This window comes from Macaca nemestrina, chromosome 12, assembly GCF_043159975.1.
Source record: "Macaca nemestrina isolate mMacNem1 chromosome 12, mMacNem.hap1, whole genome shotgun sequence".
NCBI lineage: Eukaryota > Metazoa > Chordata > Mammalia > Primates > Cercopithecidae > Macaca > Macaca nemestrina.
This window is the reverse complement of record NC_092136.1, coordinates 43,328,399-43,354,839: the sequence shown is the minus strand read 5'-3', so window position 1 is coordinate 43,354,839 and position 26,441 is coordinate 43,328,399. Positions and strand designations below refer to the sequence as shown.

Sequence of the window (26,441 nt, the reverse complement as noted above, 5' to 3'; positions counted from 1 at the left end):
TAATTTTAAAGTAATTAAATATACAAAATAGTCTGGCTATAATAGAATTGAATAATGTATATTACAAAAAATATCTAGAAAATTCCAACAAATTTGAAAATTAAACAACACGCTTTTAAATAACCTATGACTCAAAACAAAATTTACAACATTTTGAACTGAAAGCCAATGAAAGCACAACATATTCAAATTTGTGGGGTATGGTTAGAGAAATGGCTGAAGTAAAATTTATAGCTTTAATTACTTATATTGGAAAAGAAGATACAAATCATTGACTTAAGGTTTCTCCTTGAGGTGTAGAAGAAATTAAATTAATCCCAAGATAAGTGGAATTAAATAATAAAGAGTAGTCAATAAAATATACATGGGCAAACAATCGGGAAAATCATTCAGATTAAAAACTAGTTCTATGAAATGATCAATAAAATTGATACTTTTCCCACCAGAAAGATTAATGGAAAAAATGGAGAGAATGCATTAATTGCTTGTATCAGAAACAAAGAGGGGAATGTCATTAAGGTTTCCAAAAGATGTTGTACTGATTTTTACAAAAGTGTCAACAACGTGTAAAAGATATTAAGAAATTATGAAAAATTTGTGATGATACATTTATGAATTTAGATGAAATTATTAAAGCACTTTAAAACACAAATTACAAAACTTGTACAAAGACAAATATAGAAAATTGTAATAGTTTGTAATCTATTAAAAACATTGACTTCGTAATTTAAATTCTCCTCACAAAGAAAATTGGAAGCCCAGATGGTTTTATTTGTGACGTCTATCAATCATAAAGGAAAATATAATAGTCTTATATATACTCGCTCAGAAAATATAAGAGGTAATACTTTCCAACTTATTTTATAAGGCCGTACAATATGGTGTTACTCTCATACCAAAACCAAAAGAAAATATTACAAAAACATGAAAGTACAGGCTTATATCCTTCATTAACATAGAAACAAAAATTCTTATCAGCAACATACACATATTATAACACATCATCACTGAAAGAGGTTTATCCCAAAGTGTGAGGTTGATTTTTATATTCAATATTTAATCAATGTAATTGGCCATACTTAAAGAATAAGGGAGAAAATCTACGTGATTATATTAATTAAGATCCAGGAGAAAAAATATCTATGACAAAATTCAACACCCACTCCTGATAAAAATGCTCAGGAAACTAGAAATAAAAGAGAACTTCTACAATATAAAAATATCTAATGAATACTTTAAAAATAATCTTTTGTCAGCAGATCTGCAGTATGAGAAAAGTTAAAGTACCACATACTGAAAAAAATAGCTTATACCAGATGGAAGCTTAGATCTACTCGCAGGGTAAGAGACAACGGTATACAGAAATCAATTTCATTTAAAATAGCAGTAAAACATGAAATACTTAGAGATACACATAATAAAATATGGGCAAGACCTGTAAGCTGAAAACTACCAAACATTGCTGGTAAAATTAAGAATAACATACATAAATGAGTAAGATATACTGTGTTTACATATTGGGAGAGTCAAAATTGGTAGAATGTTAATTCTTCCCAAATTGATCAATAGATTTATTATGTAACCAATGAAAAGCCTGTAAGGCTGTTTTAGTTTGTTTTTCTTTGCCTTTAGAAACTAACAAACTCATTCTCAAGTTTATATTTAAGGGCCTAGGAAATCTAAAATAATTACGATGAACTTTGCACTACCTGATTTCAGGACTTAAAATATAACTTCAGTAAGAAACACTGTGTGATGTTGGCATAAAGACAGACATATAAATAAATAGAACAGGATGGGGAGTCCAAAAATAGACCCATACTTAAATGGTGTATCTATTTCTATAAAAGTGTCAAAACAATTCAATAGGGAAATGATACATTATTAAACAAACTGCCACAATAATGGGATATTCACAAGGAAACAAATGAGTCTCAAGCCTTACCTCACACTTTATGCAAAAAGTAAGTCGAAATATATGATGCCAAATTTAAGAGCTAAAGCTTAAACTTTCAGAAGTAAAAACACAGGAGAAAATCTTTGCATCTTTGGCTACATAAAAATTTCCTACAGCCATCACTCACATAAAAAAAACCCAAATCATTAAAGACAATTTTAAATTTAACTTTATCAAACTTAATAATGCTTGCTGTTTCAAAGACATTGTATCAATAAGGGTTTTCCACAGAGGTAGATCCAGTAGGAGAGAGAGACAGACAGAGAGAGAGAGAGAGAGAGAGAGAGAGAGAGAGAGAGAGAGAGAGAGAGAGAGAGAGAATATATGGGGAATTGGTTCACACAATTACAGACGCTGAGAAGTCTCAAGATATGTTGGCTACATCATAAACGTCGTATTTCATCCATACGTTATCCCTGTATTTCACGAATTATCCCTGTATTTCCCATTGATTGAAGAGGGAAATTTAGCCAGAGAGGTAAAATCGTCTATCCAGGTATTGTTGAAAATTCCAGAAACAGAATTTGGACTCAGGATGAAGTGAAACTTGTTCTTAACTACTATGCTACATTTTTCACCACTGTCCACCTACATGAATTTCTTTACTGGAGAAATTTCTAAAGAAAAATATCATTGACAAAGTTCTAATATTATCTTCTGCTAGAGCAGGTTGTTTTAAGGTATGTCATATCCTATTCCAGAAAACTTTCTTCATCTCCAGACTCAGAATCTTTGAGTCTGTTATTGCCACTCTATTTGTCAGAAATGTTTCTAAGAATATTCCTTCTAGGCTTCTACTTGGGCAAAACATAAGCCTTTCTTAGAAACTCCCATCCTAAGTTAAGTGGGATCAGGAGGAGAAAATCTACATTATGATTATGTGCTGGCCACTATGTTAAGAACTTCACTGATAGGAATTGGCTGTGTCCCCATCCAAATCTCATTTTGAATTATAACTCCCACAATTCCCACCTGTCGTGGGAGGAATCCAGTGGGAGGTGATTGACTTATGGTGGCAGGTCTTTCCTGTGCTGTTCTCATGATAGTGAATGAGTCTCATGAGATCTGATAGTTTTAAAAACGGGAGTTTCCCTGTACAAGCTCTCTTTTTGTGTGCTGCCATCCATGTAAGACTTGACTTGCTCCTCCTTCACCTCCCACCATTATTATGAGGCTTCCTCAGCCACGTGGATCTGTGAGTTCTCCATTAAACTTCTTTCCTTTGTCAATTGTACAGTCTCAGGTATGTCTTTATCAGCAGTGTGAAAACAGACTAATACACTTTTTTATTTATCAATGCAACTTTATGAAGTAGAGATTGTTATGTTTCTATTATGCATAAAGAAACTGAGACTCAGAGGGAAGAAATAACTTCCCAAGTAGACAATGATGGACCAATGGTTTCTTTTTCAAATGCTGCTCAAAAATGAAATAAGGCCAGGCATGGTGGCTCACACCTGTAATCCCAACACTTTGGGAGGCTGAGGGGGGCAGATCACCTGAGGTCAGGAGATCAAGACCAGCCTGATCAACATGGTGAAACCCTGTCTCTACTAAAAATACAAAAATTAGCCAGGTGTGCTGGTAAGTGCTTGTAATCCCAGCTACTCAGGAGACTGAGGCAGGAGAATCGCTTGAACCAGGAGGTGGAGGTTGCAGTGAGCCGAGATTGTGCCATTGACCTCCAACTTGGGCAACAAGAGTGAAACTCTGTCTCAAGAAAATAAATAAATAAATATAAAATAAAAAATTAAAAAGAGATATACTGCCGGCTGAAAAGTAGCATACCTCGTTGGGGATTTCAGTTAGAAGGTAAATTATTTGTGTAGGCTACCCTGGAAGATTTGTGACAGAGGCCTCCTGACAGACTCGGTCAGAAACGATACAGTTTTATTCTCACTAACTGTGCAGGTAAGAGCCAGGACTCTAGAGAAAGCAAGTTGAGTGGAGGCACAGACACCAACAAGGGGCTATCATAAGTGTGGCTTCAGATTCCTGATACCAAAAGAAAAAAATCTCCCCCTTGTCAGCAACAAGTCCCTTTGATGAGTCTTTGGTAGATGTTGGATCCTGGTGGAGCAGCACTTCATATGTAGAAACAGAAGGTCTGCATCAGGAAGATTGCCATTGTGGCAGGAAGATTGCCATTGTGGCAGGAAGATTCCAAGGTAGGGGAGACTTGGGCTGGAAGCACTGTGCCTTGCTGACAGTTTCTTGTCTTGGCAAAATGCTCTTTCTGGGAAAATAGAGGTGACCTTGCTTCTTATGTAGTCTCTAATACCCTGAAAGGAAAAACACTTATAGGATTATCTGAAAAAAAAATTAAATATGATGACAGGAAAGGGGACAGTTCTAAACAAGTCAGATGATGTCTATCTGTGATCATTTGTTTTTTGTACTGGAGCTCTCAAGTTGACTTACCCTTTCATCCTTCATTATGTGTGTTCCTTTATTCTTTCTCTCACTCTTTACTTCTTCCCTTCCTTCCTTCCTTCTCCCTGTTCTTTTTTTCTTTATCCTGTCTTTTAGTCATCTGATCAGAGCAACCCATTAAAACTTCTCACAGCTGAGAACCGTCTCATTTCTTGTTTAAAAGAGATAAAAGGTGCTTTAACTGTCTTTTCCAGGACCAATTTTGCAGTCAGAACATAAAGTCTGAAGGAATAAAAAAGACATAAAGTAACTCCTTCCTCCTGCAGAAATATGGGCTACAAAACAAATGAGCAGAAATTATCCATCAGCTTTTATATAAGTTTTTAACCAGTCCTTTAAACTATTTTATTTAATACATCTTGTGTTTATCAATACATTCAAATATCACTTAATATTTTCACCCACAAATTTTACTAATTTTTTCAGGTAACTCATACGAGACAAAAGCGTAAAAATACAAGAAAACAGTTTAAAACCGATGAACAAGACTTTGTGGCAAGTGAAGTTAGGCATCCAAGGAAGTTACAGGTTACGTAACAGCATGCTTAACATGAGCCCTTAACAGTTAAGAAATTTACTTAACTGAGGCACAATGGTTTAAAACCAGACATATATTATCTCAGATAGAAGAAGTCTTATAGATAGGCAGTTCCAAGACTTGTTTGTTGTTTCAATCATACCAGCAAGAACACAAGCTCATTCTTCCTTTCCACTTCGCCTTCCTTAACTGTTTATTTTTATCCTCATTCTCATCATTTCATATTATAAGATGGCTACTCTAGCTCTCGATGCCATGGTGGTATTTAAGGCAAAAGTAAAGAGCATTAGTCAAGTACCTTAGTTGAAAACAAAAAATTCATCCCTGCTAGTTTAAGCTTAAAAATAGTTTACAATCTATTCAGCATCCCATTAAACTATTGGGAGGATGGTAGAAAATAGGGCCTAGTCTCAGCTTTCAGGAGAAAAAAATCCCCAAGTCCCATCACAAAACAGTATGGAAACTACAGCTACTGCCATTGTTTACCCCTAAATTTTAGGAACTTGTTTTAACTGAAACTTGAGCTTACTTTCAAGTTGGTGCACATGTTATTGTGGTTTTTGCCATTACTTGTAAAAGACAAAAACCACAATTAGTTTTGCACCAAACTAATACCACACCTGTTTCAGGAATGTTACCCTAGTCACAGGGTGACCGACTGTTCAGATTTACCTGTGACTAAGGGAGTTCCTAGGGACACAAGACTTCCAGTAGCAAAACTAAGGATTAAGATTAGTAGGTTATCCTATCTTACTACTAGTATTAGTAGGTTACCCTATCTTACTATCTCTAGGAAACTGCCATCATTGCCACTGATGATGCCTAAATCCAGATACCTCAGCCATCAACCACCTATAACAGGGTGGAAACTCCACACAGAGACTGTTTCCTAAACAGTGCTCGCTTCCAAATCATCCTCATGAGGGTGTCTGATGGGGCTTAGATTGTACACCTGATCAGTTACAAGATCCTAACTTCTATGCTAGGCAATCCAAAAGATGATTGATAGTAACAAATACAAATATCTACTTCAAAGGGTCAGGGGGCAGTGACAATCAATTTGCTCCTGTACCTTTTTGTTTTATCAGAAAACAGATTAGATTTCCCAGAAGCTCTTGCTGGGCAAAACTGGGTTACATGGCCAACTGTAGCTGCAGAGGAGATTAGAAAAATTAATACTGGGATTCCCAACTCCTGGGGGAAATAAGTTGAAAATCACATTGGAGGAGTCAACCAATGATATCTACCACAAGAACATTTATGTGAATTTGTATACCTTTTCCTACAGTGGCACAGAATGTTGTCTGTGGCAGTAGTTTTATTGTTGTTTTGTTTTTTCTTCAAAATATGGTATGCAGGTCATCACTATCAGAATTGCCTCAGATTTTTAAAAAGTCTCTTGCTATTTTAAACTCAGAATACTGGACTCACCCTGAATAAACTAAGGCAAACCCCTAGGAGTGAAGTCCTGAGGGACTCTGCAGTGTTAAAAAGCTTCCTAGGTAATTCTGAAGCATATTAAAGTCTGGGAATTACCAATATGGAGAGAAAGTTTTCAAAATGTAAATGGGAGCCATGTCTGGATAGCAGGCTTTTAGGTGAATTTAGAATTTTATTCTCCGGTTTGAATTTTTGGAACACACAAGAATAATTTATAAAGCAGTTTTTAAATTTGTAAAGGCAGAATCAGACAAAACACTCATACTTTGATCAAAGTAAAATAAAAGAAAGAATGGATAAATATATGGGTGACATGTATAAGGAACGAGAATAAAACTCTATAGGAGTAATGCCAAATTCCAGAAACTGATGACATGCAGTGAAAAAGTGATGGCACAAGAGAAACAATTTTTATATAAATAACTATACTCAGGCTGTGTGAAGACAGGCTATGGATTTTGAATGATATGGCCTATAAAAGAGAAGATTAAAAAGTGAAAAAGTTATTTAATAATATTTATGAATATTAAACATGCTGCTATTCTTATGACACATTATCTTTTGCCAAATAACTGCTCACTTCTTATTCTACTATTACAGCATACAAATTATCCTGTATTTACAGCATACAACTCCATGTGGGGATAAGGCAGGTGCGTTTCATTTGATTGTGAATATGAAAAAAAAATACATGAAAAACGAACCCTCAGAATATTAGAGGTTTTAGCTGTTTCTCACATTGTCAGTTAGAAACAAAGTTTTATCTAGAAAACTGGTGACTTGTCTCCTTCCTTCCACTGTGATCGCATAACTGCTTTACTCTAAATTCAGTGGCACCCAGATGTAAAAGGGCATTCAACACAGTGATAGATGCAACTTGGAAACCCTGTCTTCTTGGCAATTTGTGTCACCTTCTTTCTCTCCTTTTTCTCCCACTGCCTCCTTTACAGCTCTCAGCCACAGTTCTCATAGCACATCATTACAATAATTTGTTTGTACAGTTGTCTCCTCTACCAGCTGGCTGTTTCTTGATAGTAAAGACCTTTCCTATTTGTCTTTATATTTCCACTATTATCATAGCACCCACCACATTGTGATTGCTTCCTAATAATGGTAAATGAAAAATATAAGTTCACTTATATGTAGTTTGATTCAGATGACTCTGAGTTTAGGTTCTAGTTCAGACACTGAAGAGCAGTGGAAACTTGGAAAATTTGCAGCTTTATCACCTGTGAAATATTGCGTTATTATATTATGTAATATAGTAGTATAACATGTTATATCATGTTATACTTTATTATATACCTACTTAATAAGATTGCAATAAGGATGAAATGATATATCATTTAGAAATACTTCAAACAGTACCTAAATCTTGATGAATGATCACAGTTACACAATGCTTTTGGAAATTGGATGACATATTGGTACGTTTGTTTGTTTTTGTCTCTCCAACTAAAATAAAAGCTCCATCAAGATGGAAAATTGTCTCTCTTGCTCACCTCTTTGTCTCCAGTACTTGGAATAGAGTGTGGCACACAAAAGATGCTTAATAAATATTTTTTTGTGTAAATGAATTAATTGAGTTTTGGTTGAAATATATTGAAGAACCTGAGAAACACCTAAATTTTGTCCTACTAATAACGATCCCCCTCCTCTGTAGGAATTTCATACATTAGTTTCCAAAAATAAACCAAACAACCCCTTTATTAAAAGTTTTATTATAGGTGTTAAATTTTAGGTGTTCCTATACAGACCTTTGACATGCAGCTGGATGGAGCTTGTGGGTAAAACTTGATGCCTTCCTCTCAATCTAATTCTTAAAATTGTACCAAGCTTTGTACAATCATATGAAAGAAGAAATGCAAAACAAATGAAACAAGAAGGCCACATCTGCTTAACTTACTCCCTCAGTTGCATTAATGACGAAGGTATAAAAGGCAAAAGCAGTGCTTGATACTTTATCTCAGTAACGTGCTCAAGTGGTACATGTGGCCTAACTGATGTTCTAAATTTTATCTGAGTAATACATTCTCAATTGAGGGAGTAACAAGAAAAGAGGTGGAGCTAAGGAAGTCAGATGCCTCCTGCTAAATGTTATATATAGTGTTTCTATAAATAAAAATGCATTTGTATTTTATCCACATATCCTTTGCAGTTATTAAACACAGTTTGTTACTAAGAAAGAGAGCAACAGTCTATGATGTGTCCTGGGTCTCTATACAAATAAAATATAAAAATAGACTCTTGTGTATTAGAGATAAAAGGACCCTTGAAACTCAGCAATGAGATGAAATAAATCCTCAAAGCTCTTCTAGTCCAGGAGTTGCATGACGTTGCATCTTAACTGTAAATGAAACAGCTTTCCTTAGTAAGCGAGCCCAGGGAAGGAGAGAATCTCTGCTAAGTGCACAATAGACCTGGTTTTCAACTCTGAATCGAAAATACCAGTGTGGTATTGTGATGTGGCCCTGGATGCATCAGGTAACCTCTCTGCTCCTCAGTTTTATCACTGGTGAACTGAGAACTTTGGGCTTAAGTTCTAAAATTATGTGGCTCAGCAAAAATCATCATTGTTTCAGCTCCTTCTGTTTAAAGAAATATAAGTGACTTCAACCATCAAACTGTCAGCCCCCAAAAAGTAGATTTAAAATCTGTGCAATTCATGACTCACTTTAAAAAGAAAATGACATTTCTACCAGAGTTTTAAACCAGGTCAGTCTGATGTCAAAGCTATGCCACTAAATTGTCTGTACTGCAAAGGCAATGCAGAAATAAATGCGTTCCTCAATGGGCATATTTATTCTAGAGCACCAATTTGTTCTTAGGAACCAATTTTCCTTTAAACTTCAAAGCTACTTTTAAATGTTTACTCAACAGTGTTGTTTTCCTAGACCATAGAGATGCACGTTAAAATCTGCAAAGTCCTGGTGTATTTCCATCTCTCCTCACACCAAAGCATTATTCTCTCAAGGCATGCTTCACCTGCTAAGGAACAAGACTTGCCTTAGCCTGGTATGTTTTACTACCTTCCCAGAAGCCTTTCTCCATTTCTGAAAGACCACCCTAGGGCTAGAAACAAATTGGATTCTCCAAACCTTCTTTTCTTTTTTCAATTCTGGTTCTAAATAGGATTGTAGGGGTTATAATACAGGAAATTATTTGGGGCAGTGGTGTTAGTCAGTTCCTCCCCCGGGGTTTCAAGTCCCTTTGGTTAGAGAAAACCTCTAATGAGGACAAGGTAACTAGAACCTATTGAATTTTCACACAATTCTGTGGCACAGATTGTATTTCTAGATTTGGCCAATAACCTGGTTCATTCATTCAGTATTATTTCAGTCGTTTAACTGACTAGTGCCATGAGTTGAAAAAATATTAATACTAATTAGCAAATTGTAGGCACTTAGGATGTGCCAGGTATGGTGAACTATGTGTTTTATAAACAGAATTTCATTTAATGCTCACAACAATTGACTGAAATAAGTAAGATTATTATCACCATTTGCATATGAAGAAACTGAGATTTAAGCAGATTCAGGAATTTATCCAAGTAGAAAAAGTGAAGAAACCACAACTCAATGGCAGGCAATCTGAGTTTATATCAAACTAAACATAATTCTTATCACCATGAGATGTATATCATCATCAAGGAACCAGATATTACATATTAACTCCCTTGTGTTTGGTTGGTTGTGATTTGATTGCAATAATCAATCATTACATAATTGTGATAAGGGATGAAAAGAGGTTTAACAGGTTATTAGATTTTATTGATGATGTCAGAAAATGCCTCCTTGAGGAAGTGAGACCTAAGCAGAGACACGGATGTTTATAAGGATTTAGTCAGCTAAAAGGTGGGAGTGGTACTGAGTTTCCCAGGCAGAGGGACCCACCTTATAGAAGGTAAAGGAAAGAAGCAGCAAGCATTTGTTGATGGATTTATGACAACCGGGCCATACAAAACCCTTTACAAGGAATATATCTTTCGACCTTTACAGAAACCCTTCCAGGTAGATACCATTATCCTCATTTCGTTTACTCAGAAAGAGAAACTGGGCATAATTAAAGTAACGTAGCCTAAGCCTTATATCCAGTAAGGATGGGCAGGTGCCTGGACCTAGACAGTCCAGCTCTAAAATTATATTCTTAAATATATAAATTCAATTTTTAAGTGGGGAGGAACCTTGTGTATAACTGTCATGGCTTGAATAGTATCCCCCAAAAATTCATGTTCACCCAAAACCTTAAAATGTGACCTTATTTGGAAATAGGACCTTTACAGATGTAATTAGAGCCTTGAGATGAAATCATTCTGGATTTACTGTATGCCCTAAAACTAATCACTCATTATGGCCTTATAAGAAGAGAGGGCACAAAAGCACAGAGAATAAAGCAATGTAAAGTTAGAGGCAAAGACTGGAATGACAAATCTCTAAGCTAAAGAACTGCAAGGACTGCCACCAACCACTGGAAGGTAGGAGAGACATGGAATGATTTTCCCTCACAGAAGGAATCAATCCTACTGATACCTTGAGTTTGGACTTTTATCCTTCTAAATTATGAGAGAATAAATTCATGTTATTTTAAGCCACTGAATTTGTGGTAATTTTTATGGCATCTCCAGGGAACTAATGCAACACCCTTTGCTACAGAACAGCCTTGTAACAAAGTTTAGGAGGTTTCATTTATTCAGTCATTTTTACTGTTTATACTATGTGTCAGATATTTTGGCAAGAGTTATGGACAATATAGATTATGCAAATATAGACCCCATCTTCAAAGATGGCAAGGTAGAAAGTGATGGGTGATATTAAAAATTTAAATAAAGAACCATAATTGCCACTCCCATATGTTAAGTATACTTATGTTTCAGACACTGAGAGGTGGCTTACATGCATTATTTAATCTGAAAATGGTATATATAATTCTTTCCACTTAGATAAGTAAAATAAGTCTTAAATAATTTGAATTACCTTCTCCAAAGTTGTGTGTTTCTTCCAATGGCAGCATTAGATTCCAATTTCCAATGGAAGGATAGAGAAGGAAACTTCATTCAAGAAAATGTATCTGATACAGGTTTTGAATGATCAGTAATGATGGACACTGGTAAGTGGAGGCAAAGACAACGTCATTATGGGTGAGAATAATAGTGAGCTTAAAGACAGAGGATCGGCCGGGCGCGGTGGCTCAAGCCTGTAATCCCAGCACTTTGGGAGGCCGAGACGGGTGGATCACGAGGACAGGAGATCAAGACCATCCTGGCTAACACGGTGAAACCCCGTCTCTACTAAAAAATACAAAAAACTAGCCGGGCGAGGTGGCGGGCGCCTGTAGTCCCAGCTACACAGGAGGCTGAGGCAGGAGAATGGCGTGAACCCGGGAGGCGGAGCTTGCAGTGAGCTGAGATCCGGCCACTGCACTCCAGCCCGGGCAACAGAGCGAGACTCCGTCTCAAAAAAAAAAAAAAAAAAAAAAAAAAAAAAAAAGACAGAGGATCAGGGAATGGGGTTTCTGTATGTAATAGGGCTCCAGTTTGTTGGAGTGCATAGAACACTAACAGATGAAAGTGAGAAATCAATTTAGAATTGTAGATTCAGACCAGTTGCTGACTAATGAGCAAATGTCAGGAGCTGGGAAATTTTTCCTTACAGAGATTAAAGTCCTGTAAGATATTGCTAAAACAAGTGAACGATCAGGGTTTTCTTCAGGGAGATGAATTCCTCAAGAGTGTGATAATGGACTGGAGACTAGGAGAGATTTTTGATCAGGTATCTATTTAGGGAGACAAATGCCACAAGAGAGGGGGACAAAATCTACTCACTCCTTGGAAAACAACTCTACGATCAAACCTCAATTATTCTTTTATTCAAAAAATACCTGTTGAGCCTTCCCATGCTACCCAAAGAGGGGTCCGTCTGACATTGTCCTGCGTTCCCATAGTAACTTAAATGGACACTGGAGCCCTGTAGATGAAGGATGAGGATATTCTCAAATTCCTTCCAAGAGTTCACTTTGGTGGCACCAATATTGACTTTCAATGTAACTGTACATCTACAAAAGAAAAAGTAATGGTATCTATTATCTGTATATGTATAACTGTAGTGGCTTGAATAGTATCCCCCCCAAAATTCATGTTCACCCAAAACCTTAAAATGTACATCTACAAAAGAAAAAGTAATGGTGTTTATATCATAAATCTTAAAAGGATCTGGAGGAAGCTTCAGTTGGCAACTCATGCCATTGTTGCCATTGAACATCTAGCTGATGTCAGTGTTGTTTCCTCCAGCAATAACGCCCAGCAAGCTGTGCTGATGTCTTCTGCAACCACTGTGCTGCTAGTCACTCTTATTGCTGCTAGCCAGTCCTACTGCTGGGTGCTTCACTCTCAGAAACTTCACCAGCCAGATCCATGCAGCCTCTGGAGATCAAGCCTTCCGGTGGGCCGGGCGCGGTGATTCACGCCTGTAATCCCAACACTTTGGGAGGCCAAGGTGGGCAGATCACGAGGTCAGGAGATCGAGACCATCCTGACTAACACAGTGAAACCCCGTCTCTACTAAAAATACAAAAATTAGCCGGCGGCGGGCACCTGTAGTCCCAGCCACTTGGAAGGCTGAGGCAGGAGAATGGCGTGAACCCGGGAGGCGGAGCTTGCAGTGAGCCGAGATGGCGCCACCGCACTCCAGCCTGGGAGACGGAGCGAGACTCCGTCTAAAAAAAAAAAAAAAAAAAAAAGTCTTCTGGTGGTTACTGATGTAAGTGCTGACCACCAGACTCCACAGAGTTGCCTTATTTAAACCAGCTGATCATTTCTCTGTGTGACACAGATTGTTCTCTGTAGTAGGTGGATATTGCCATCTCATGCAACAACAAGAGAGTGCTCTTCTTGGGCTGATGTGATCGATTTTGACCCAGGAAGTTCTGTATATGTGCCGCTCCATGTAAGACCAACGTGAGGTCAGGCCTGATCTCTACTTCTACAGAGATCTTGAAAAGATTGAAAAGGGAGAGAGCAGGTTTCTACTGGAAAGACTGTTACCAAGGAAGGGTCATTGTACATTCAGTATGAATGTAGTGCTCTAACTGCTGAGTTTGCTGCTACTCAACTTGAGGTTGGAGACTGATCTAAAGTTGTTCAGTTGTTCCCTGTGCCTATCTAGCAGTCCTCATTTGAAGACTAGGGCACTGAGTCTGAGGCAGGAAAATAGGGTCTGGAGGCAGGGAACATAAGGACGATTCACACTTCAGCTATGACAGGAAATACCCTCTCCATAGGGTGGACACCAAGTAAATGACTTTGTAACTTTACTTCATTCTTTCCATTTACATAGGGCATACACCAACTAACCATTAGAATCCTCTAGAGGGTGTTTAAACTCTCCCAAATTTTGTAATGGGGCCCTTGAGCTTGAGCCTGCTCCCACACTGTGGAGAGTGCTTTCATTTTCAATAAATACCTTCATTCCTTCCTTGCTTTGTTTGTGCATTTTGTTCAATTGTTTGTTCAAGATGCCAAGAACCTCTCACTGCTCTGGCCACTGAATGAGGAGGAATGACCATTGAGAGGTGTTAAGCTGTACTTCCATATGCTGTTAAGCAGAAAAACATGAATAAGTTCAACAAAAAATAGACATTCATTTCTTTTTTTCTTTCTTTTTTTTTTTTTTTTTTGAGACGGAGTCTCACTCTGTCACCCAGGCTGGAGTGCAGTGGCCGGATCTCGGCTCACTGCAAGCTCCGCCTCCCGGGTTCACACCATTCTCCTGCCTCAGCCTCCGGAGTAGCTGGGACTACAGGCGCCCGCCACCTCGCCCAGCTAGCTTTTCGTATTTTTTTTTTTTTAGTAGAGACGGGGTTTCACCGTGTTAGCCAGGATGGTCTCGATCTCCTGACCTCGTGATCCGCCCGTCTCGGCCTCCCAAAGTGCTGGGATTACAGGCTTGAGCCACCGCGCCCGGCCAACATTCATTTAAAAAAAAAAAAATTAAGCAATTTGCAGGGAGTCTTCTACATGCTGGAAATAGAATTCTGCATGAGGTAGGCACAGTTCCTGCCATTTAGAAGTTTTCTCTAGTTGACTTAGGAAGGCAGAACAGAAATCAAAGCAAAGAACCAATAGATATTGTGGTAACCACAATAATAGCCTCCCAAAGACGTTCTCTTCAAGATCCCCAGAACTTGTGAATAAGTTACCTGATGTGCCAAAGGGGACTTTGCAGGTGTGATTGTGTTAAGGATCCTGAAGTATGGCAATTATTCTAGATTATCTGGCTGAGCCCAGTGAAATTATAAGGGATCTTCTTGGTGAAAGAGAGAGGCAGTAGAGACAGAGGAGATGTGATAATGAAAGCAGAGGTCTTGCTTGTTAACTTGGGGGTTGGTTGTATCACCAGTCAAGAAATGCAGGCAGCCTCTAGAAGCCAAAAAGGCAAGGATGTATTCCCTCTAGAGTGTCCAGAGATTAAAGCCCTGCTGACAGCATGACATTAGCCCAGTAAGCCCTATGTCAGACTTTTAATCTACAGACTTGCAGCAAATTTGTGTTTTAGTAAGTTACTTAGTTTGTGGCCCTTCCTCACAACAGCAATAGGAAAACAAAACAGATAGTAATTAGAAAAATAAGATACTTTAGATAGTGATAAGTTGTAGAATAAAGAAAAGTTAAAAAAGGATAATATGATAGCAAGCCAGTGAAAAGGCACTAACATAGGGACACACTTGGCCTGTGTTCATGATATATAAGAGCAAGAAAGAAAAGAGTTAAGATGATGAGGGAGAGGTAGCCTTACCTAGAAAGGAAATGCTTCAAAATTCTGCATGTGGTCTTAGTCAGAATAAGGAAATTTAACACTTGTATAAGCTCAAATATGAGAATTTTTTCTGTGTGTTATGTTTTCTTTACCCCTGAAAAAAAGATGTTTGCTTATGTTTACACATAGAAGTAAAATAACTTATCAATCAAGCGTGAAAAGGAAAAAAAAATCAATTTTCAGATACACAAGTTCTCAGAGTTTACATCTCTTTTTTCAGGGGTAAATATAAACGGACAGAGTTCCAATTAAATCTGGAAGATTGAGCATATGAGTTTGTGTCCACTTTCTCCTGGGACTCACTAAAATGATAGAAAAGCAGTTTTTGTAAAGCTATAAAAGAGAATGACAGATGAAGCCATAGCATTAAGAAGATGTTAACAGGATTTTAAAAGATGGAAAGCTGACGGATAAGGGGAAGTGACCTAGATAGTGAAGAATGATGAAACCTAAATGCCTTTTGGCAGAAAGCAATTCAAGTCATGCACAAACCATGGAAAAGCCTGGGAGTTGGAATTACCAGGATTCTGAGCCCAGGCTATAAACAGGATGGTTTGCTGCAAGTCTACATGAAGAGGACTTATACCTAGCTCAGCCTATGCAGCAAGACAAACGGACCTCGCCAATCATGGTAGAAATGGAAGCTTATCTCTTCAGAGTGAATCACATAGACCCAGGCCTCAAGAACAGCAGGCATTGCTGAGATGTGGGGTTAGATGCCTTACTGAAATCAGGAAGAAAAATCGAAGGTTGCATACTGACTGGTGAGACTCTATCCTCAACTTCCTTTCTACTCAGCTTCTAGAATGCTGTTTGCCAGATGCCTAATCATCTCTAGGAAAGAGATTGAAGGACTCCTATATAGAGAAGCTTATCAGCTTAAGAAAAAGGCTTGAATTTATTGCTATCTGGGGCCCACAAGTAAAGGACTGTCGAAATAATCCCAGTTAACAAGCCTTATATACCCACAGTGCCTTGCTCTTAAATACAAATGAACAGCTAAGGATCACTAGGTATTTAAGGAAAGACCCTAAAAGAAGCTAAAACAAGCTAATCAAAGATGAGAAAATTAACTGGAAGAAATCAGAAAAAAATTAAAATAGTAACAACTAAAATTAACATTTTCAGGGAGAAAATATAGTGCAGCCTTAAAACAAAAATAAGATGTTATTGAAAAAAAGAAAGATTCAAAACTAAACAGCCCTTGCAAATTAAAAATATAATAGCAGAAACTTTAACGTTAATATGTTGGTAGAAAAAGAAGAAAATGTATGAAAAAATTAAAAATCAAAAGAAATAAACAATTAGAAATAAGATTTTAAAAACTGAAGATCAATCCAGCATGGCTAATATCCAACTGATAAGGTTGTGAGAAAGAATAGAGAAATTAGAGGAAAGGGAATTATTAAGAAGATGATGTAAGAACAGTTTCCATTTTTTTTTCAAGGGATGAGGTCTTGCTCTGTGGCCCAGTCTGGAGTGCAGTGGTGCAATCATAGCTCACTGCAGCCTTGAACTCCTAGGCTCAAGTTAGCCTTCCATCTCAGCCTCCTGAGTAGCTGGAACTACAGGCACCCACCACTACAACCAGCTAATTTTAAAAAAATGTACACATAGGGTCTCACTATGTTGCCCAGGCTGGTCTTAAACTCCTGGCCTTGAGCAACCTGCAGTCCTCCTGCTTGGCTTCCCGAAGTGCTGGGATTACAGAAATGAGACACCATATCTAGTTCACTTCCAGATTTGAAGGATATGAGAGAGTCAGCCTCTGAGTGACAAGCACAAGACTATTAAAAAAGAACTTTTTCTTAAAATGCCATAAATTTTCGTAACACTAGAGATAGAGTATCATAAAGTCTCTAGAGAGACTTAGCATTAAAAGTATACATGAGGCTTCAGGAATCAGAATGGTACTAGTCTACCCATTAGCAATACTAGAAGATAACAGGTAATGGGACAAAACTGCCAAAATAGAAAAACATTATTGCCCTTAGATTCACAGAAGCAAAACAACTATCAATCAAGTATGAAAAGGAAAAAAAAAATCAATTTTCAGATACACAAGTTTTCAGAGTTTACATCCCAGGCCCCTGTTTAAGGAAACTACAGGAGTATATAATCCAGAAAGATATGGGATCCAGAAAGCAAGGAGGTGACATAGAAGAGAGGTAGAGGGGATTTCCCAAGATGATGGTGATAGAGGACCCCAAATCAGCAACTGTGTAGCAGGATAGAGGGCATTTAGTTCAAACTGAAGTAGAAGGGCAGAGAGCTCCAAGGAAAGCATCTAGTGAAAAAAAAGTAGAATTGATATATTATCTGACAAGTCTGATTATGTTAAGGGAATTTTATAGCTCTCCGGGATCATTTTGAGATGGATTAATGACAGGAACACAGAAACGTAAGATAACATTAACAAATAGAAATGCAATTATAAACCCCTGGGTGGGAAAATGCTATATAAAAAAGGAAATGTACTAGGTGCAGTGGCTCATGCCTGTAATCCCAGCACTTTGGGATGCCAAGGCAGGCGGATCACCTGAGGTCGGGAGATCGAGACCAGTCGTACCATCATGAAGAAACCCCATTTCTACAAAAAAATAAAAAATAAAATAAATAAAAATAACTGGGCGTGGTGGTATATGCCTATAATCCCAGCTACTCGGGAGGCTGAGGCAGGAGAATCACTTGAGTCTGGGAGGCGGAGGTTGCAATGAGCTGAGATCGGTTCCAGCCTGTTTAACAAGAGAGAAACCCCGTCTCAAAAAACAAACAAACAAACAAACAAACAAACGCCCTATAGTTTCATTGTGAGCAATAAGAAGTGGGCTACTTAAGTTAGAATTTTAACTCTGCTGCTGAGTTGTGTGACCTTGGGACAATTGCTTAACAATTCTAATTATATAAACAGAATTTTAATTTCAATAAAATGAGTTAAAAGATAGAGGGTAGGATGTGAATGTCGGGGGTGGAAAGAGAGATGAAGAGGGAGAGACAGTTGAAAGAGAGAGAATTAAATTTAGTTCCTCATCTTTCATAGGAAGATGTCAACAGACATGTAAAATATTGAAAATCAACAAACAGGCCCGGGCATGGTGGTTCACGCCTGTAATCCCAGCACTTTGGGAGGCGGAAGCGGGCGGATCACGAGGTCAGGAGATCTAGACCATCCTGGCTAACACGGTGAAACCCCGTCTCTTCCAATAATACAAAACAGAAATTGGCCGGGCGTGGTGGCGGGCGCCTGTAGTCCCAACTACTTGGGAGGCTGAGGCAGGAGAATGGCGTGAACCCAGGAGGCAGAGGTTGCAGTGAGCCAAGATCGCGCCACTGCACTCCAGCCTGGGAGACAGAGTGAGACTCCGTCTCAAAAAACAAATGAACAACAGTATAATGATCATAATAGCTAAAACATATAGTGTTAATTCTATGCCAAACACTCCTTTATTCTGTAAGACACACACACACACACACACACACACACACACACTTAATTTTCTCCTCCAAGGTGATGTCTCCTAGTTACAAGAGTTGCCAGTAGATGGAATGAGTGAAATAATTGCTTCTTTTTTAAAAACAAAAAAGCAGTATTTCACCTTTACATCTTGGTATATGTATTATTTTGAGAAAATAAAAGCTAATTGAGACATAAAATATGTAATGGATTCAAGAAACTTTTGTGTTGTCTTACTTGCTATGTTAGAATAGTGCTTTAATTTCTGTGATTGCCAAAATTTCTCTTCACATAATGGATGTAATATGAAGTAATGAGCTATTGAAAATAATTCTCCCCTCTTTCTGTTCCCTCTTCTGATATTATAGCCTCTCAGAAAGCACTGTAAGAAACCTGAGCTCCACTCAAATGGCGGGGCTACTGTTTGACACATTTTGGGCGTTCTGATTTTGTTTTAAGATCCATTTCAACCATAGAGACTTTCTCTAAAAGAATAATACAAATGGTAAAAATATAAATGTCAATTTGCTTACAGATTTCAATTCAAGAGGAGTCCATCATATCAGATCCATGAGAGCACCATCTGCCCTGAGGAGGATATTTTTAGATGATGGGCATATTCTACCTTGGGCTAAAGTGTAGGATGAGTTAGGGTTGCTGATTGATACCATTCGTCATTGACATTTTTTTCTTTTCTACTCACTAAATAAGTGTGTTAATTTTTTTTTCCTAATGTTTGGTGTTATAACAGAGATGAAATAGGGGAATGTGCTAGGGATAAAGGAAATATGCTTATTATAAATTAAATTAACCCACAGAAGCAATTTCCCAATATTATTTGAGTTGTGATTCTCATATTGATTTAAGCAAAAGACCTGTGTTCTAATTCCAGGACTTGTGTACCATCTGTGTGTATATGGGTAATTTTCCCCACCCGTGAATGAGTTGAAAGCGTCATCATTACATGGGAAAGAAGAGTAATTTTAAAATATTTTATCAACTGACACACAGACTATTGCAATGGTCATCTTCTGAACTGGAGTTCCTGCCTCCATCTCTCTACCCAATTTATCACATAGTTGCCTGATTAAATTTCTAAGAATGTTACTGTCCTTGAGCAAATTATTTATTTGCTTATACATTTTTAAAAAACTTTTCAATTGACCATAAGAAAAGTTTTACATTCTTAGTTAAAATCTAAAAGTTCTATGAGAGCAAGATCTGTGACTTACTTATCTCTGTTTCTCTGGTACTCAACAAAGACCAGGCACATAGTATTTAACTTAGAAATGTTAAATAAAACTTTAACTAACCCTAAAATTCAAGGCTTCCTTTGGTCTGGGCCTGTCTTTCTAATATTTTGGTCTAGAATTACATGATTCTTTCTTTTTTCCAGTGTTTTAACTTTGTATTTTAAACTTTGATTCTGTTTATCCATCCTTCTTCCATACGTTTATCCATCTATCAAATATCTATAGGATAACATATCAAGATGTTCGCAGTTGCGAGCAGTAGATACCTTAACTCAAACTGGCTAAAATATTAACTGAAGAATGTCATTGGCTCAAAAATTTGAAAAATCAGTCTAGTTAACAGGACTTAGTGTGGTTTCATCAGACCTCTGACTCCGTTTCTCCATAATGAACGAATGAAGGAATTAACACTCAATATCAAAAGATCTGCAATGAGTGAACAAAAACTCTTCATGCCACACAATAAGATCTTCCCACTATACTTCTCACAACAGTATAAAGGTGTATTTACCATTATTATAAGCCCACAAGTAGGTACAAAAGAGTAAGTGGTGGCACTTTTTTTTAGTGATGTATCAGCAACAATTTCTTCTTTGTACTAGGAAAAAAGGCCACAAATAATGTTAATATCATGGGAAGCATGTTTACCCACTAACTTTCAAATGATTTAAGTCAATGTTGTAGGTCTGCCTTTTAACTCAAATAAATATTTTTCATTTTCACCACTAGCGGGCAGCAGCTAGAAAATATGAATAGTGACTATTATTGTATATTTTTTTCACTTCTTCAAAATTATGATTAACTTATGCTTACAGCAGTGAAATATCCTGGATCATGTATATTCTGTTCTATTACAAAACTATGTATTCAGATTTTTTGCTTTGGAAAATTTTAGTCTAAATATTATAGAAGTAGAAACCATCTCACCCTCTGCCTCTAGTAGCTTAAGTAACTTAGAAAATAGTGTGAAATTAAACAGAAACTTCCTAGATGCTAATAGCCACGTGGGAAATTTCAATAATATTAGAAACCTTCCTTCAAAGTAGATGGTATTTCACAGTCTATGACAACAAAATGTATGGCAGCCAAAGGAAGAGAATCAGTAATCTAGGATGGTAAAAGTAACATAGGATCCCTATGGGACTTAGATGGAGAGACATTTCAATTAGGTATGTTTTGTCATGTCATTAAATTTATTTATTTATCTGTAAAACACCATAAGTCCTGGCGGTCTGCCTTGATCTCCTTCATACTAAAGTGTATATTTCTTTTACTGTCTTTACAGATTTGCATTTATTTTCTATTCTTAGATTTTTATCAAACTTTCCTTATACAATTAAGACTTTTACTTTAAGAATTTTAGAGTTGTTTTAGAGTTGAAGATGTCAATGTTTTCAAAGTCCTTCTGTAATTTATCATGTTACTCTATGTGTATAGTGTGGAATTCATAATTAGAAATACTTTTCTGGCATTAGAGGAGCAGCATTTGTTCTCCATTCACTTTAAAGTCTTAATTTTCCCAAGACACAATGGCCTCTAGTGAATTAAGGCTATTTTCTCCCATGAATGCAGAAAGAAAAGGGGTTGAATAAGATGTTTACATTTTTCTCATAGTAAATCATAAATACAGAGTAGATGCACACAAAAAAGGAAGCATTGCATTTATGACTACATACATTGTTTTTGGTAATTAAAACATATGTTTAAGGTAACAATATAGGCTTATTTAATATTTCCTGCTTCCAGTTTTTTAATCAGACAGTTCACAGAGAAGTCAAAAGATATTTTATACCAGGCCACTAAATATAGCAGTGTAAAGTATTGGGCTATGTGCACAGGTGTGGTTTTTAAGACAAACTGAATTATTTCTTCTATTTCCAGTTCCAAGGAAATTATATAACGATAGTTTCTTAGAAATTGTCTCCGAGGCTAACACTGCAAAGTAAAATCAAATAAAGCTGAACTAAAAATTGTCTGCTTAAAAACCCTTGGTAAGAAAAAGTCACAGATGAATTCTAGAGCTTATTTGTATAGCTTTGACCTGAAAGAAGTGTGTAATTATTAGACTGAACATTTACTTAGGAATTCAAAGTCAAATAAAGCCATACTGTAAAAAAAGCTTTTCACAGCAGTTTTGTCTTTAGGAATGTCCACTCTGTACATATAATATAAAAAGCTATAAAAATGTATTGAGTCCATTTGTTTACTATATCCCAGAAAAGGGTCTAGCCTACAGTAGGTACAAATACCTGTTGAGTGAATATTTTTTGAAATAATAAACAGAAGTTGTTGCATTAAAAAATAGCCTCAGAATCAGTCACCTTAAGGTTTGTTTTTCTCTTTTTGAGGTGGGGTCTGGCTATATTTCCCCGACTGACCTCAAATTTCTGGGTTCCAGCAGTCCTCCCGCCTCTGCGTTCCCGGTGACTGGGACTACAGATGCATACCACCACCTTGAGGTATGTACTTGAGGTATGTTTTTTAAATCAATTTGCCTTAAAAATACCCGAGAAATAGTTTTTGGATGACCTTAAGTATAATGTCTTTAAGATATATTTGTATTTTTGGTAGTAGGGAGCAAAACATCAAATTTAGGTTACTATTTCAAAATATTTATAAAATTATCACAGTTTATTCTATTGTGTATCATTTTTACCTGTGTGATTGTCATAGCATTACTAAATCTTAATACAGTGAAGTTTCCTTTAGTACTAGCTTTTTGGTTAACTGGGGGATTCTCAGACAATCAACTTATTTCTAAATACATTTAGTACTAAGGCAATTGCAAATGTGTTGTCCACAAAGAAGACTTTATAGTTTCAGACAGATTTAATTTAACAAATATCAAAAGAAAGAAAGAAAGAAAGAAAGAAAGAAAGAAAGAAAGAAAGAAAGAAAGAAAGAGAGAAAACAGTAGGTGTAATTGCGTAATTAAGGACCACAATTTTCTCTAAAATATTAACATATCCTTCCACCAGAGGGCAATATTTGCAAGACATTTAAATAATTACTCAAAAGTATATCCTCACACAGGGATATAAACAAATAGAAACCTATTACATTGCTGTTGGTTAATACCTTGTGTACATCTTGAAAAATACTATGAATGCAATTATTTAAACAATTGCATATAATACTCAATGTATACATATAGTGAAACAACAAATAAGGTAACTCTTCTTTAAATATGTAAACAGAACTTTCAGAAAGAAGCACATTTCTACATATTAGTATTTTTTCCATTTATTATTAATCATTTAACTCAAATATAATAAAAAAAAAACTTAGGGTGGGAGAAACAACAAAAGAAAAGAAGTTTTATATCAATGGGTAAAGTCATGAAAAGGCATAAAATTTTACAAGCAGAAAGGATAATAGAAACCACACAATACAAGCCTTCATTTGTGCCAGTAAGAAAACTGGCTCATTAATGTTCAACGATTGATACAAAATTGCAGAGATGATAATCAGTAGAACCAGGACCCAAACTCAGGTAAACTGATTTCACATTTCATACTCCGTGATGTTGATGTTCAAAATGTGATCCTTAGGCAAGCAGTTGTGGAAATTTGTTACAATTGCTGGATATTGGGCTCCACTCTAGACCTATTGAATCAGAATCTGTATTTTAACAAGACCTTAAACTATGAGAAACTACTCTAACCTGTGCTGTTTTCTCATCACCAGTTACGCGACTTCAGGTAATTACTAAATCTCACTTTCCTCCTTGATAACATGGGAATACAACTGTTTTAGTTTAAGGAATAATTATAAAGAATAAATAAGTTTATCATGTAAATAAAAGCTACTCATAAATTGTAATATGGTACGCACATTACATTAATTATATTCAGTGAAAACTTCTCCTTTTATTGTTCACAGTTCTTGACAAGAGGGACAATTCTTCCCCTAGAAGAAAAGTGGTCTAATAATGCAATTTAGGGCTTGTTAAAATTGGATGTAAAATATTGGGGATTTTAGTTAAAAAATCTTGACAGAGAGAGGAAGTCTTTTTCTGACATGCTTAAATTAATGTCCTACATATAACTACTAGTGTTTCTTTGCGTTAAGATAAATCTGATGAATTTAGGGCTGCAAAAGCACATGTTCAGCATTGCAATTTGTGTCCACCCATGAAGAAAATCTGTTGGGTTAGCAAATGGTGTCTGAATATATGTTTCTTACATTGGGTGCAGCTATGGGTTTAAAGCCAGCCTAAATGACATTCTCCAGTCTCAGGTGGTCTAGTAACATTTCTTGTAATTCTCCACACACAACATTTTTCATAGTTTATGGAAATACCATTAAATACATCCCCTCTGGCTGGGGTGTTATCCAAATATCACCACTCCAGCCTGCCAAACTCCACTGGACTGCTGTCATCTTTATAGAACTACATTTATTTTAACTATTAAGACAGACAAGAAAACATTGTCTCCTGAAATATATTCTGGACATTTTCACTCCCAGGCTGGGTTACTTAACTTGTGTAATTTCACTCATAATTATTTGAAATTGTATTTATGTGTCTATCTCCCATGTAGCTTGTGAGATATTTCAGGGAGAATTCCCAGATCTAATATTATTCTTGACACTCAATGAATATTTTTAGAATGAATAAATCAATATTACCAGTTATTCTGATTCAGTTGCTCATCCTATTACCAAGAGAGTGGAAGAGAGAGGAGGATGACATTCATTTCAATCAAGGTGAATATAACTGTTTTACTCTAAAAACAATGCTTTGGTGTTAGATTTATATTGCTTAGTGTTCCTTCATATATGTATATTGGAGATGTAGCTATCATGTTTACTGATGGTTTAGGTAGATCTCTAGTCATTTGTGGTGCAACTTAACCTGGAGTGCTTAGGAAAATCATTTATATATCATCACCCCAGCTTCACAAATATTTGTTGTAAATTCTAATTTTTTGTATAACTTCCCAGAATTCCAAAATCATTAATATCTCTAAATAAATATAATTTAATGAACTTAGTTACTAAAGATTTGAAAAATACAGATATTTTGAAAACACCTAGATAAGTCAAGTCCTGAGTAGCTTGAATCTTTTAATCTTTTTCCTTTTTTTTTTTTTTGTAAGGAAGTAGTAGTTTAGTGAGGGATTTTTTTTGTCCCTTTATACTTGATCTTGAGAAATAGATATTATTCTGAGGCATCACATGGTTTTAGAGAAAATTCAAATTCACAGTTTTATTGAAGATATGTATTTTAACACAAATTTATCAAAAAAGATAGAAATGTCTTCATTATCCTTTTCCTTATCATATTTCACAATGGAAAATAATTTGACACTATCAAATTTAATAATGGCAAATGGTTTTAGCTACTTTGACATTTTTTTCCAGCTATCCGTTCAGTGAATACATAGCCATTATATCACTTGAACTATTCAGGTAATATTATTATTTGAATCTGAATTTAGATCCATACTTTTGAGATTTTGTCTCAGGATCTTAAGTAAAATTGACTCCCTCTGTTGGCTTATATGACATCCAAGGTTTTGACCTTGAAAATGTGGTTCAAGGCCAATCTGTTTTGTAAGCATTGGCCTAAGTTGTACACAAGAAGTCTGTGATTCATGTGAAAGAGATTAATAATTTATATTAATCTAGCACAGTTTTCTTGCTTTGCTTAATGAGATAAATTCATTGATGCTATACCTATATACATAAAACCAAAAGTCTTACATGAATGTCTTTCAAAACTTATGCTTTAGGGGAAGGAGATACAAAGAAAAATAAAATATGATTTGAATGTAATATATGTAAATTAGAATAAATCTTTTTGTTAATAAATCTTTAAATTATCAATTACAATTTGTTAGCAAGCACAAGGTATAGCCACATATTTCATCAGTATATTGGTTTTCAGTAGTGCATTGTAAATTAGTTAAATAAAGATACTTAAAATTCCAAGGAATTTATATTAAATTAACTCTCTTTTGTTTAATCAACTTCACCGAGTTTATAGCTATTCTTTTTTTTCTCCTCCCACCTCTTTTTATTTATTTCTCCCTTGCTCTAGTCTTCCTTCTCTCCCTTTCTTTCTTTCATCTTTTTCCTGTCAGAGGTTAAAGCAAACACATGAACAATATAATTGTGTATTTTGTGTGCACATATTTTATATTCAAGGGACCCTAGGTGTCTTGGAACACCACAAGCATAAGTTAAATATATTGAAATCTTTCTTGCCTGCAATACTGGCATCAGCATGCTGGACAAAACGTAGCAAACTAGAAGTAACTTGTCAATTTTTAATAAAGTTGTCTTCCCTAGCAGAGCTAAATGCACCATTCTCCCTGCAAACTCTGGAGATGATGACATCTTCCCACATGGTTTCCATAGCATCCGTTCCTGAAGAGCCCCAGTATGGTCCTTGGTCAGGGCGATCCGCCCAGCTCCCCTAGAAAGTTGGCAACCTAGCTAGCCAAAAGAAGCATCCCCTTTTCCTGAAACTTACTCTGTCCGTGGTGCTGAACCATTGTACTGAGACCCGCCCAGACGGGCGCTGTCAGCCGCTGAAAAAAGATATTCC

General features: G+C 36.3%; 2 long non-coding RNA genes across 2 annotated transcripts; both read right to left on the bottom strand.

Moving 5' to 3' along the window:
• Positions 1-763: 763 nt before the first annotated feature.
• Positions 764-26,441, bottom strand: LOC105487022 (uncharacterized). The gene is made up of 3 exons (XR_011610760.1): positions 26,367-26,441; positions 4,379-4,612; positions 764-4,239 (listed from the first exon to the last, which is right to left on the bottom strand). It is a non-coding gene; the product is annotated as an uncharacterized lncRNA (long non-coding RNA).
• Positions 11,900-20,533, bottom strand: LOC139357328 (uncharacterized). Its single transcript, XR_011610312.1, has 3 exons — positions 20,397-20,533; positions 13,826-13,957; positions 11,900-12,419 (listed from the first exon to the last, which is right to left on the bottom strand). It is a non-coding gene; the product is annotated as an uncharacterized lncRNA (long non-coding RNA).